Raw genomic sequence first — 11,035 nt, forward strand, 5'->3', positions numbered from 1 at the left:
GAAGTATATGACAAATACAGTAGAATTTTCTCACGATTCATAAAAAAATTGTACTCATTTAATATTCTGAAAAAGTTAATGGTAGGTGTATAGACAAAGTCTGAGCAGTCGGATAACCTGAACAACGCCAATCGTTAGGTTCCTTCCATAGCCCGTATCTGGCGTTGGGGAACATGTTGTCAAAACTGCATCCTTCCTCCTCATCAGCTGCAGGCAACCGATCGTGTACCTTCTGTAAGCTACGCCCTTTCGTATCCCACATTAAAGTCCAAATAGTAAAACAGGTCTTTGGCGATGGTTCACGATATCCCTGTAAATACGCATGGTCAATATAGCAACATCATGCGATCTGGTCACATTACTTTGTCAACTATGCAACAAATAACGCAATTATCAACGACCACAAACAGTGTATGAACAAACCTCCAATTAGCAGCCAATTAGCTTCTTAATCCCACGATATTTGCAAGTGGTTAACATGGTACTGAGTTTCGATTTTGACGTTGACTCATATTCTCTTTCAACAGCGACGTAATGGTTTGTTGACTAGAAATTGATTTCATTGATTTCTATGTGGCGGAATAACAATGTAAATGTTGGTCAATGACAAGTAAGAATATTTAAATGAAATTTAAATTACAAATATATAGTCGTGAATTCTGCACAGAACAAGTGAGTGAGTTTAAATTTAAAGTCACGTTGGCAATATTTCAGCCATATCGTGACCAAAACAGTAAATACTTTACAATTTTACTCTATACAATCTGTCACCAAAGGACAGAAAAAACAACTAGTATATCACTGTTAGAGATTTAAAACTAGTATGTAACTTAAAAGTATATACTATTTAGGACATTACAACATAAAAATAGGCTAAAGATCGCCAGCAACTGGAGGTAGATCACAATACCAGGGACCATGGGGTGCACAGGATAAGACTGAGATATGTTGGAAATACGAGTTGAACCGTAATCCGTTCTATTTTCTATCTATGCATTATCGGAGGAAAGACGAATGAGCACAGCTCACTGATTAGCTTGTTATTGTGGAAACATAACATGGTATTATACTATGTGACGATTAGTTGTATTGCGTTTATATCATTATCGATAATACCCGTGAAGATCCGTGCTAGAACTGGTCTTCAGCAACCCATGCTTGTCGTAAAAGGCGACTAACGGGATCGGGCGGTCAGGCTCGCTGACCTTGTTGACATCGTATCCCAATTGCGTAGATCGATGTTCATGCGGTTGAGCACTGGATTGTCTGGTCCAGACTCGTGTATTTACAGAGTACCGCCATATACAATGTACCTGGAATATTGCTGAGTGCGGCGTTAAACAACAAACCAACCAATCATTTTATCGATAAGCAATGACACTTGTTTAACACATAATCAAATATGCATACCTGATCGGGTTTCCAAGCATCTATAATTGCCACATTGTCCAGTGTCGTCTCAGGAACTAGTAAGGTTGAATTTTGGTGCTTGGGTATGAAAAGCCACTTTGAAAAGTGACGCAATAATGATCTTCTCCCAAATTGTTTATCTATTTGTGTAACCTAAAATTAGATCATTTCAAAGTCGTTATGGGCACATGTACATCTGGTACTATCACCATTATTATACATCCAGTGTCATATTTCAATTACCAAAGCCATAACAATACATATACTGAAAAGCAAAAGAAACGTCACCTTTCAAAACCAAATGCAAAAACTTGTTCTTACAAGGAGGTATTTATATTATGACTGTACCGTTTTATTAACATGTTTCGTGACGTGCATATCGTGACAACTCTACTCGCCTGAAATCATTTTTGTTTTGACACAATCGCCATTCCACGACTTACGAGAGATCAGAGGCCAGACTGCACAGAGGGTAGCCAATCATTTTAATGTTCATGTTCGGACAATCTACCGACTGCAGGAACGGTATCAGGCCATTAACGGCATCCAAGACCGTCCACGCAGTGCACGTCCTTCAGTAACATTACAATATCAAGACCGACAGATTGTGGGCACCCATCTGCAGGATTGCTTCACAGAGCGACGGAAACAGCATGCCAAACCACTGGGACTCATAAGAGACCCATTAGTGTCGATACAGTGCGTCGACGTTTGCGCGGAAGAAATGTCTGCTGTCACAGACCATATCGTTGTAATGTTCTCACCCCTCGTCACCGGCAAAACCGACTGCAATAGGCAACTCAGCATCGGATTAGCGTTATCGACAGTGGAGAACTGTGCTTTTTTCTGATGAAAGTCGATATTTTGTTTTGACAGCTGATGGCAGAGTGAGAGTATGGCGAAGGCGTTTCCAATGAGTGTATTGTTGAAAGGAGGCTCGTGGGGAGGTCCAAGCATCAGGGTGTGGGGTGCAATCAGACTGAACCAGAGAATTGGCCCCGTGGTGTTCCAGAATCTCCAGGACGAGGAAATGGCGTGACAGCTACTCACTATATTGACCAAGTAATAAGACCCCACGTTGTACCACACTTCGGACGTCACAGAAATCACATCTTCCTGCAAGACAACGCTCGTGCCCACACTGCCAGTGTAACATTGGACTTCCAAAGACAACATGGCATCCAAACCCTACAAGGACCTGCACTCAGTCCGATTTAAGTCCAATAGAACACCTTTGTTACGATTCAAAGTAGTAGATACAATGATTGTCCGGGACCAAGTCCAACAAAAAGCCTCTGCAAAGCCTTATTTCCCAAATAAGGCTTTGGTCAGACCCTTAGCTCTTGCTACCATTGTATCTACTACTTTTGAGCCCCCGTTGATTTCCCGCCCACACGTGGCACTACTGTGACACTATGTCACGTTGACAGCGATGAAACAGTTTAATGTGAATCGCCTATGATCTCTTTGATGTTCGTAATAAAGGCTTGCCGGGCTTTTTGTATCCCCTGTTCTATGTACTTTTTTTTTTTCTCGTCCTCGCTGATAGCAGACTTACGAGACTTGGATCGAATCTCTTGTTTCATTTTGTCATATTTTGTGAGTTCAGAGAGGATTGAACGAAACTCGTCCTCTGAGATCTTACTGTCAGTGAGTGCCGTGGAAATACGCTCACTTATCGTGTTCAGCTTTGCTTCGGCGAGAACCCTGATCTCGTCGTGTTTCAACGCCTTACGTCTGCGGGATGCAAACTTAAGCACCAACCCTAACACCCCTACCACCCCAGCTGTTATTTCAATGCCTAGCACTATAGGTGCAGCCACGATGGTAGCTAACAACCCAACACCTGCCGCCCCTAGTCCCATGCTGGTTACCATAAGGGCAGTATCAGTCCCGTCCACGGCATTGAAAGCTCTATGGTACTTCTTATATAGTGCTTTCCGCGTGTCGCGGTCTTGTTCTATTTGGCGTTTTACATCACATAACTGCCTCAAGCGGAACCCGTCTACGGTTTCCAGGGTCTTCGCTACTTCCACTACGACTGGGTACAGCCCCATCCTATGATATATATTACAAAAGATATTTTAATTGGGTTTCATTTAACCTTCGATTAATGTACTTAAAGCTGATAATGCTTAGATTAGCGTGCGTGTAAAAAAGCAGGGTCTTAGCTCTAAGTCCATTAAGGAGACGAACTCCATCAAGGCTTGCTAAAGGTTCATTTCCCGATACCTTAGTAATACGACGTTGGTTATTACACCTGGCTTCCCAAAATATCTTCATATCGTCTATAATGTAAATATATTTACTAGTCCTATCTCCGAGATAGACGTCTATGATGAATGTGTAGTTTTCCGAAACAATTCTATCTAATCGGTAACTGAGAAATTTGATCTCTGTCTTTACCTTCTCATTGGAAACTAACATGTTACACGAGATGTCTGGTATTTATGTGACTCGTACACTAGATTCCGGAACGAACGATCCTATAATCATGACATTGTTCTTAATCTCGGAGATAGTATTATTTTGATTCAAGGAGATATAAGGTGAGGCGAGGGTTAAGTTGGCTAACCATTCAGGCTCTTTAAAATCTGATAACGGCATCCGCCTATACACATTGTCTTTGAAGTGCAGGATGTATAAGGTGTCTTCCTCACCAGGCTGATCGAATCCCTCCGTGTCCCCTAAGTCGTTAAGTGTAGTGTTGGGGCGAAGCCAAGACATTGCTATAATACTATTACGATATAATTTCCAACTGGTTTTCTGATAATAGTTCAGGGGTGCACTTCACCCCCATGAAGTGTATGTTGTCGGGTAGGAATATCTTGGTTAGTGATATCGTGTCTTCCACGATCACGGTGACACCCTGCAGACTGGTTTTGGAGTCGACACCCACCCGCACGTAAACGTTGCAAACGTGATACTGGTGTTGATTCCCCCACCGAAGTTTGACCCCCTTCACAATCTCGACATCATCCCGCGATGGTTCCCCTAGGTAGACTTGGATGATCAGTGTTGAGTTCGCCGGTAGACGCTCCAGGATCTTGACCACGCCTTCGAATTCAGACACCAACTGCAATACCACGTTTTGCATGCCCGGTTTACTCGATAGCATATGGGCTGCCATACTGGCGAGTGGGCTGATGACTACGCTACGTCTCTGAGTCAGGACGTAAACCACTAGCAGGGTTCCATTGTTCACGACTTTGTTTAGGTAGTTGTCTTTGTTCTCCGTGAACACGTAGGGGGAGCCGAGCCTAATATTGAGAAACCAGTCGTCTTTATCGGGTAACAACACCCACTTGTCTTCATCGGTGAAGACGAGCGTATATGGTTTGTTTCGGGCGACGGTAGTGCTCTCAACATCGTCTAAGTCGAACAGTTTGCCCCCGAACGATGGGTATATTATCCATTTATCATCCCCGGTGGTGACTAGGGTGTACCGAGTGTTGACTACCGCTCTTGTGGTATCTACTATATCACTTAGATTGCTAGTACCACCGATGGAGGGGGACTTCAACGCGTTTGTAAATGTTGTTTTTCAGTTGCAAGGCGTACAATTTACCATCTTCTCCGGGGTCGTCGAATCCGCGTGTGTCCCCGAGGTCGGAGATCCCCGCATTGATACATTTTTTCAAACTCCATTCCAGGGCCTTGTGCGCTGGTCATTTTATGTGCAGTGTTATGCTGAGGTATCCTATATTCACGGGATTATGATTTATATCTAATACTGATATTATCAGCTCAGGGATGTTGCCCTGAGTCAACCTCTTATACTGCCGCGGTGAAAACGACTCGGTTCTACCGTCGTTGTATTTCTCTGTTTTCACCGGTACGGCTCTCAGTATAGAGGAAGGGTGACCCCCTTGAATGTTGTCCGTTGTGCTCACCTGGTTGAGATGAATGCACAGCTCTCGGTACGGTACTAGGTCGGGTAACTTCGTGCCTGTGGCGGTCGTTGTTGGTTTTATCTCGTCCGGCGGCATACCGAGTGTCCTCGCCAATGGTCGGCTGAGCCTCAAGGGGGTTTCTTCCGTTGTTGATTAACACAACTGTGCCGTTTGAGTCGTTAATCTTGAGTTCGGCTCCCAGGGGCTTGAAGACCTCGTCGCTTAGCGAGCACATGCTGTAGTAGCCGTGAGTTATCTGGTTGCGAGCGCCACCGACGATCAGCTTGTTGTTGTTGGCGTTGATGTTAGTCCATCGCGGTAGGTAGGTGATATCGCAGAGTGCGACTTCGAGTTGACCTGACGTGTTATTGATCGCGTGCGTCAGCTGAACAGCCTCACTGCTCGTTATTCCGGGAAGTGTTATGTACATGTTAGAGTATATATGCTCATTATATAATAGTTTTAAAATGTACTCCCCTGGAGTGTTTTACCCTAAACTGGACGTAGATTTCCCCCACATGAAGATCGTGGTCGCTGCTGGGTTGTATTTCGACGCTCAGTTCATAGATGTGTTCGACCAGTATAAGTTTTCGGTGACTAACGCTAAGGTAGTTCACGCTTGGTTCAACAAACCGATGCAGTTCTGGCAGAATCAACTCAACTTCGCCGTGTGGTGTGCTACAACGGGGTGTGGAGTGACATTAACCGACACTTTCGGCGTGGACCGCTGAGTCAGTCTGTGTTCACGTTCCACGTGTACTACCAGGTCAGGCGTATCCTCAAAGAGATCAGCGCCCCGCTCCCACAGGAAAAGGCATGGAACCCAGTAAACAACCAGTACGATAGACGGGCCTACGAACGTATTTGCAACGAATTCGAACTGAACACGAAGACGGATTGGCGTTTGCCGGGACCGAACCACGGGTTGGGTATCCCCATCGTTCACAACATGCCCCTCGTGGATGCCAGCGAGAAGTTGAAAGAATGGGGATACAAGTCATATCATCACCTAACAACCAACGAGTGGGATGACCGTTACATGGCTTTCGACAACAGCAAGGATTACCGAGTCTGGAGGTTTGAGCAGGGGGCAGCGGATGACTGGAAAAAGTTCATGCTGGACACGCCGAGAGGGTTCACTCGTGCCGGGGTAGTCAGGTTAAACGACTCGATTCGAACGTACGTGTGGGCGCTGTTGGGTGCGCAGACGCAAACGCGTTCAAACATCCTGGGTAAGGGGACTGCTTACGACGCTCAGAAACAGTTCATTGTCAACGTTGAGGATGCTATCAATGCTCATGTTGATCTCCCGAGTGCCATCAAACGCTACCAAAACGTGTTGGAATACGCACGGTCGAAAGTCGACTACGTCTTCGACGTGGGGCTGTACATGGCTCCGAGCGATATGCAACTGAGAGTAAAAAAAGTGGTGGGCTACAACAACGAAATAGTCATAGCCAAGGCGGACCAAAAGTTGGGCGTCAACCTCGATGTTAACACCCCCCACGTCCCGCCACCCACGACCGGTGAAACGGGTATAGTGGCGCCGACCCCGGAGCCTAGGGTTCAACCAATACCCCCACAGCCCCAGCCTGCACACGTTCAGGCATCCAATCAGCAGCACATCGATCGTAAAACGGCCCTGGTAGTTGGCGGGGTAGCTTTGGGGCTCATTTGGTTAAAAATTCCTTAGCCGCTACATACACCAAACCCGCCACGGCGACGATGGCTGCCCACAGGTTTTGACTGAGCCACGTGGCAGTTTTAGCCAGAGCGCTCAGCAGCCACGAGACGATGCCACCCAGGATGCCGGGTAGGGCTTCGGCGGCCTTACCAGCCAGTTTAGCCAGGGTCTCCCCAAGTTTTTTTATCCAGGCTTTGACGCCCCCACCACTTGGTGTGCCACTGCCGCCGGCAGGCGTGGGGGTACCCCCACTCAATGACACCAACAGGGTTGATATGATGAAGCCCAATGCAGTCAGAATGCTGGCGATGGTGATCCCTTGCTCCCGGAACAGGATCCGAATCCTGTCAGCTAACGTGGTGTCTTGGTGGAGGACTCGATCAACGGTTTCACGCGCACGGCTGACCTGGGATCGAAGCTGGTCTCGGAAGGAGGATGCCGTTTCCAGCCGGGTCTTCCTTTCCTCTTCCAAATTACGTATTCGTTCCTCGATGGTGGCTTTCAGAAACTCGTCCTCCGTTTCACCGAGTTTGACCTTTTCATGGGCGATGTGGTCGTCTATCGCGTCCAGTTTGGCCGTGTTGTTCACGAGATGTCCGCGAATGGTTTGCATGGCCATGTCCAGCCCCCGCAGTTCCCGAGCGGTAAATTCGAACCCGGGTAAGGGTTTGTCATGGTAGGTGGCCAACAGCTTTTCAATGTTATCAGTCATGTCTTGATCCGATGTGGCGCCCCTGACGCCTTGCAGATCTTGAACTGCCTCCTGGGGAAGGGCTTTAGGTCATGCGCCACCGTAATCTATGAAACCTAGTTCATCGCGGATCAAGTCACCCCCATGGCGACTGCCTAGTGTTGATAAGGCAAGCGGTTCTCTCGTGCGCTTATTTATGAGATCGATCTCCGGATGAGCCCTCAATCGCAGTGTGCCCTTCTTATCTACGGTAAACTTGGCATAGTCTCGCCCCCACGGCTCTTCGTAATTTTTATCCCCTTTTAAACCATCGTAAAACCCGTTGACGGCCTGCTTCACGATTTCGTTGCTTTGCGTGAAATCCCCCCCGAACGCCTGGGCACTATCATCCCACATATCATCCATAGGGATGTACTAATAACCGCCTTCAGCCATTATTTAGTATTAAAACTTATATATTTCATTTATATAACAATGTATGGTAGAAAACTAGATTCTTTCAGAAGATCAAGAGAGCCACTAGGTGTCAGAGCCGTGCGTCAGTCGGTGACCATTACCAACAATCCCAGCAAGATAGACCAGAATCAAACGCTGCTGGTTAGATTCCCAAACCTTGGTGAGAATGACCTCATTGTACCAGGCACGGTTCGACTGGCGTTCAACTTCACGCTGACCTCCGACAATGACAAACGCGACCTAGTGCGGAACGTAGGTCGAGCCATCATCATCAAGAAAACCGCCATCAAGATCAGTGGTAACGAGGTGCTGAGCATCGACGACAGCGACGTCTTTCACTGCTACAGGGATCTCTGGAAAAGCGAGGGAGAACGCGTCAATGACGTGTACCAGGGCATCAGCAAATCAACCCGGTTGCGCATTGGGTATAGCTTCACGCAAGACCAGCTAGACAAGATATCGGACGGTGACAAGGCCATCGCCCAAGCGTACGGGAACAGGTTCTGCATGCCCCTCGACTTCGAGTTGCTCACGTCACACACACCGTTTTACCAGGCCGCGCTGGGTGATAGGCTTGAATACGAGCTCACGTTTAACGACTACAGCAAAGTAGTGCGTACGCCGAATGGCGATGAGGCCAGTTACGTCATAGACAACATCTCTCTGGAGTTCGACATGGTCACTAGCCCGGAGCTGGCCAGGCAGGTTCGAAGCCAGTACTCGGGGAAGGTGGTCATCCTGTACGATCGCATACTGAGGCATAGATAGGTCGTGTGGGATAAGAGCTACACTGTGTGGAATATCAACCTGAACGTGCCGGCGCGATCGATGAAAGGCATCCTGGTCGTCCCAGTGGAGGATTACGAGCCATTCCAGAGGGACAGCGAGAAGTTTTTCAACCCAGAGATTGAAAAGGTGGAAGTGACCATCGAGGGCATGCCCAACCAGCTGTTCAGTCATGGTATGAGGGCATACCAGCAGTGGGATGAGATAAAAAAGCTACCGGCCATCAAACAACACCCATACATAACCAAAGACCTGGACCTATCCTCCGTGCAAATCGGTGAATACCTGACCACCAAGTACGTGCTGTGGTTGGACATGCGATCCACGGATGACGATAAACTGCACGGTAGCGGTCGCCGCATCGATGACGGCAGCGAGGGGATAACAATCCAGATTACCAAGAAGGCTCAACCCGCTGGCAAGTTGAAATTATATCTGTACGTTATTATGGACGCGCAACTTAATATAGACAATGGGAGATTCGTGCAAGCCATCTACTGATGGCGGCAAGCCATCTAATGGGTGCAGGCCACTGCCTGCTGATTTGCTACGCGACCCACACTGCGCCATAGTGTGTGGGCAGGCTGGTTGTGGGAAGACCGTTTTCGTGCTGGATATGTTGGAGGGTTACTTCAAAGATGTGTTTGACAACATCGTTATCACGTGCCCTACTCTGAGCATGAATAAAACGTATATGGAAAGACCTTGGGTGATGACGGACCCGGACGTACACAGAGTCGACCCGGGAACACGTCTGCAGGACTGGTTGAAAGCTTACCATATGAAATTTAAAGGGGAGTCGACGCTGTTCATACTGGACGACTGCAGCGCTAATCGTGAGATAACAAAAAAGAGAGACATGCTATTGTACCTGGCCTTCTCTGGCCGGCATGCAAATCACAGCGTCTGGGTGCTAACGCAGAAGTTCAACTCGGTGTTGAAAGACCTCAGGGAGCAGACGCGATGGGTGGCCTTATTTCACTGCAAGGACAGGGATTCATTCGAGGAGTGTTTGAGAGAGAACGATGTGATGAGCAAACATGATAGGGAACGGGTGAAGAAACAGCTCGCTGAAACTAAACACGCTAAGCTCGTGCTCAAGACCGACCAACCCGTGGCTTAAAGGGTGTTTTAGCTTAGCAATGCTTAGCAAAAGCTTAGCAAAGCTTAGCAATGCTTAGCAAATGCTTAGCATTTAGTTATAGCTATGGTATTTGAAGTGTTCGTCGTGTGCAACTTAACCTTCATTTCTCTGTGTTTTGCCTGCATAGGATATTATATTGTTAAAACTAAAACTTACTTGTTACATTATAAGATGGAGTGTGAGGAATTGCTAGAGCAACTGTTGGTGCCAGTGGGTGATGATAAGCGAGGGGATGATGATAAGCGAGAGAAACCGGTGGCGTTGGCTGTTGGTGGTAAAGCCAAACATTACTTTGGGGAGTACACTCCCGATAAAATTCACAAAATGTCAGCCGAAGAAATCGATAAGCTGCACGCTAGATACGAGTCTAGACTCGGGGCAGAGATGATGAAGACAATAGGATCGGCTATGACCCAGATATACACTGGTATTGCGTCATACTTCCTTCCCATCCCCTGGAGCGCCAACTTTACCTGTGGGAAGACCTCGAGAAAGACCCTTTTATCGAACACGCCTTGAGCTCTATCAGCTGCGTGCTGTACCACAAATACGGTATGTTGTTAGCCCCGGTGACGGCGGCGATTATCACGGCAAAGTATTGTCAATTTGAGAGGAAAAATAATAATTATAGTATACAGGATGGATGCTGCACAGGAGGAGACCCCACCCCAGACCCCTTCAGAGGAGACGGGGGAGACCCCCAGGGAGGTGAACCCTCCCGAGGTGAACCAGGGTTGGGGGAACCCCAACCCCCTACAGTCACCAGGCAGAAGAATCCTAAGAGTGTAGCTGCCGGTAAAAAAAGGTGGTGTAACCAACATAAAATTATCACGGTGACTCACCCGACTCGACTCTTGTTGGCTGTAGGCGTAACTGCTGCCGTGGTTATCTCATGGTTATATACACGACCAAGGGAGGGAAACCCTCCCGGGGAGAAAGCCCCACAATTAGAGGTCAACCCACATATCATG

Source organism: Haliotis rubra, unplaced genomic scaffold, assembly GCF_003918875.1.
Source record: "Haliotis rubra isolate DU_JTF1 unplaced genomic scaffold, ASM391887v1 Scf23, whole genome shotgun sequence".
NCBI classification, from domain to species: domain Eukaryota; kingdom Metazoa; phylum Mollusca; class Gastropoda; order Lepetellida; family Haliotidae; genus Haliotis; species Haliotis rubra.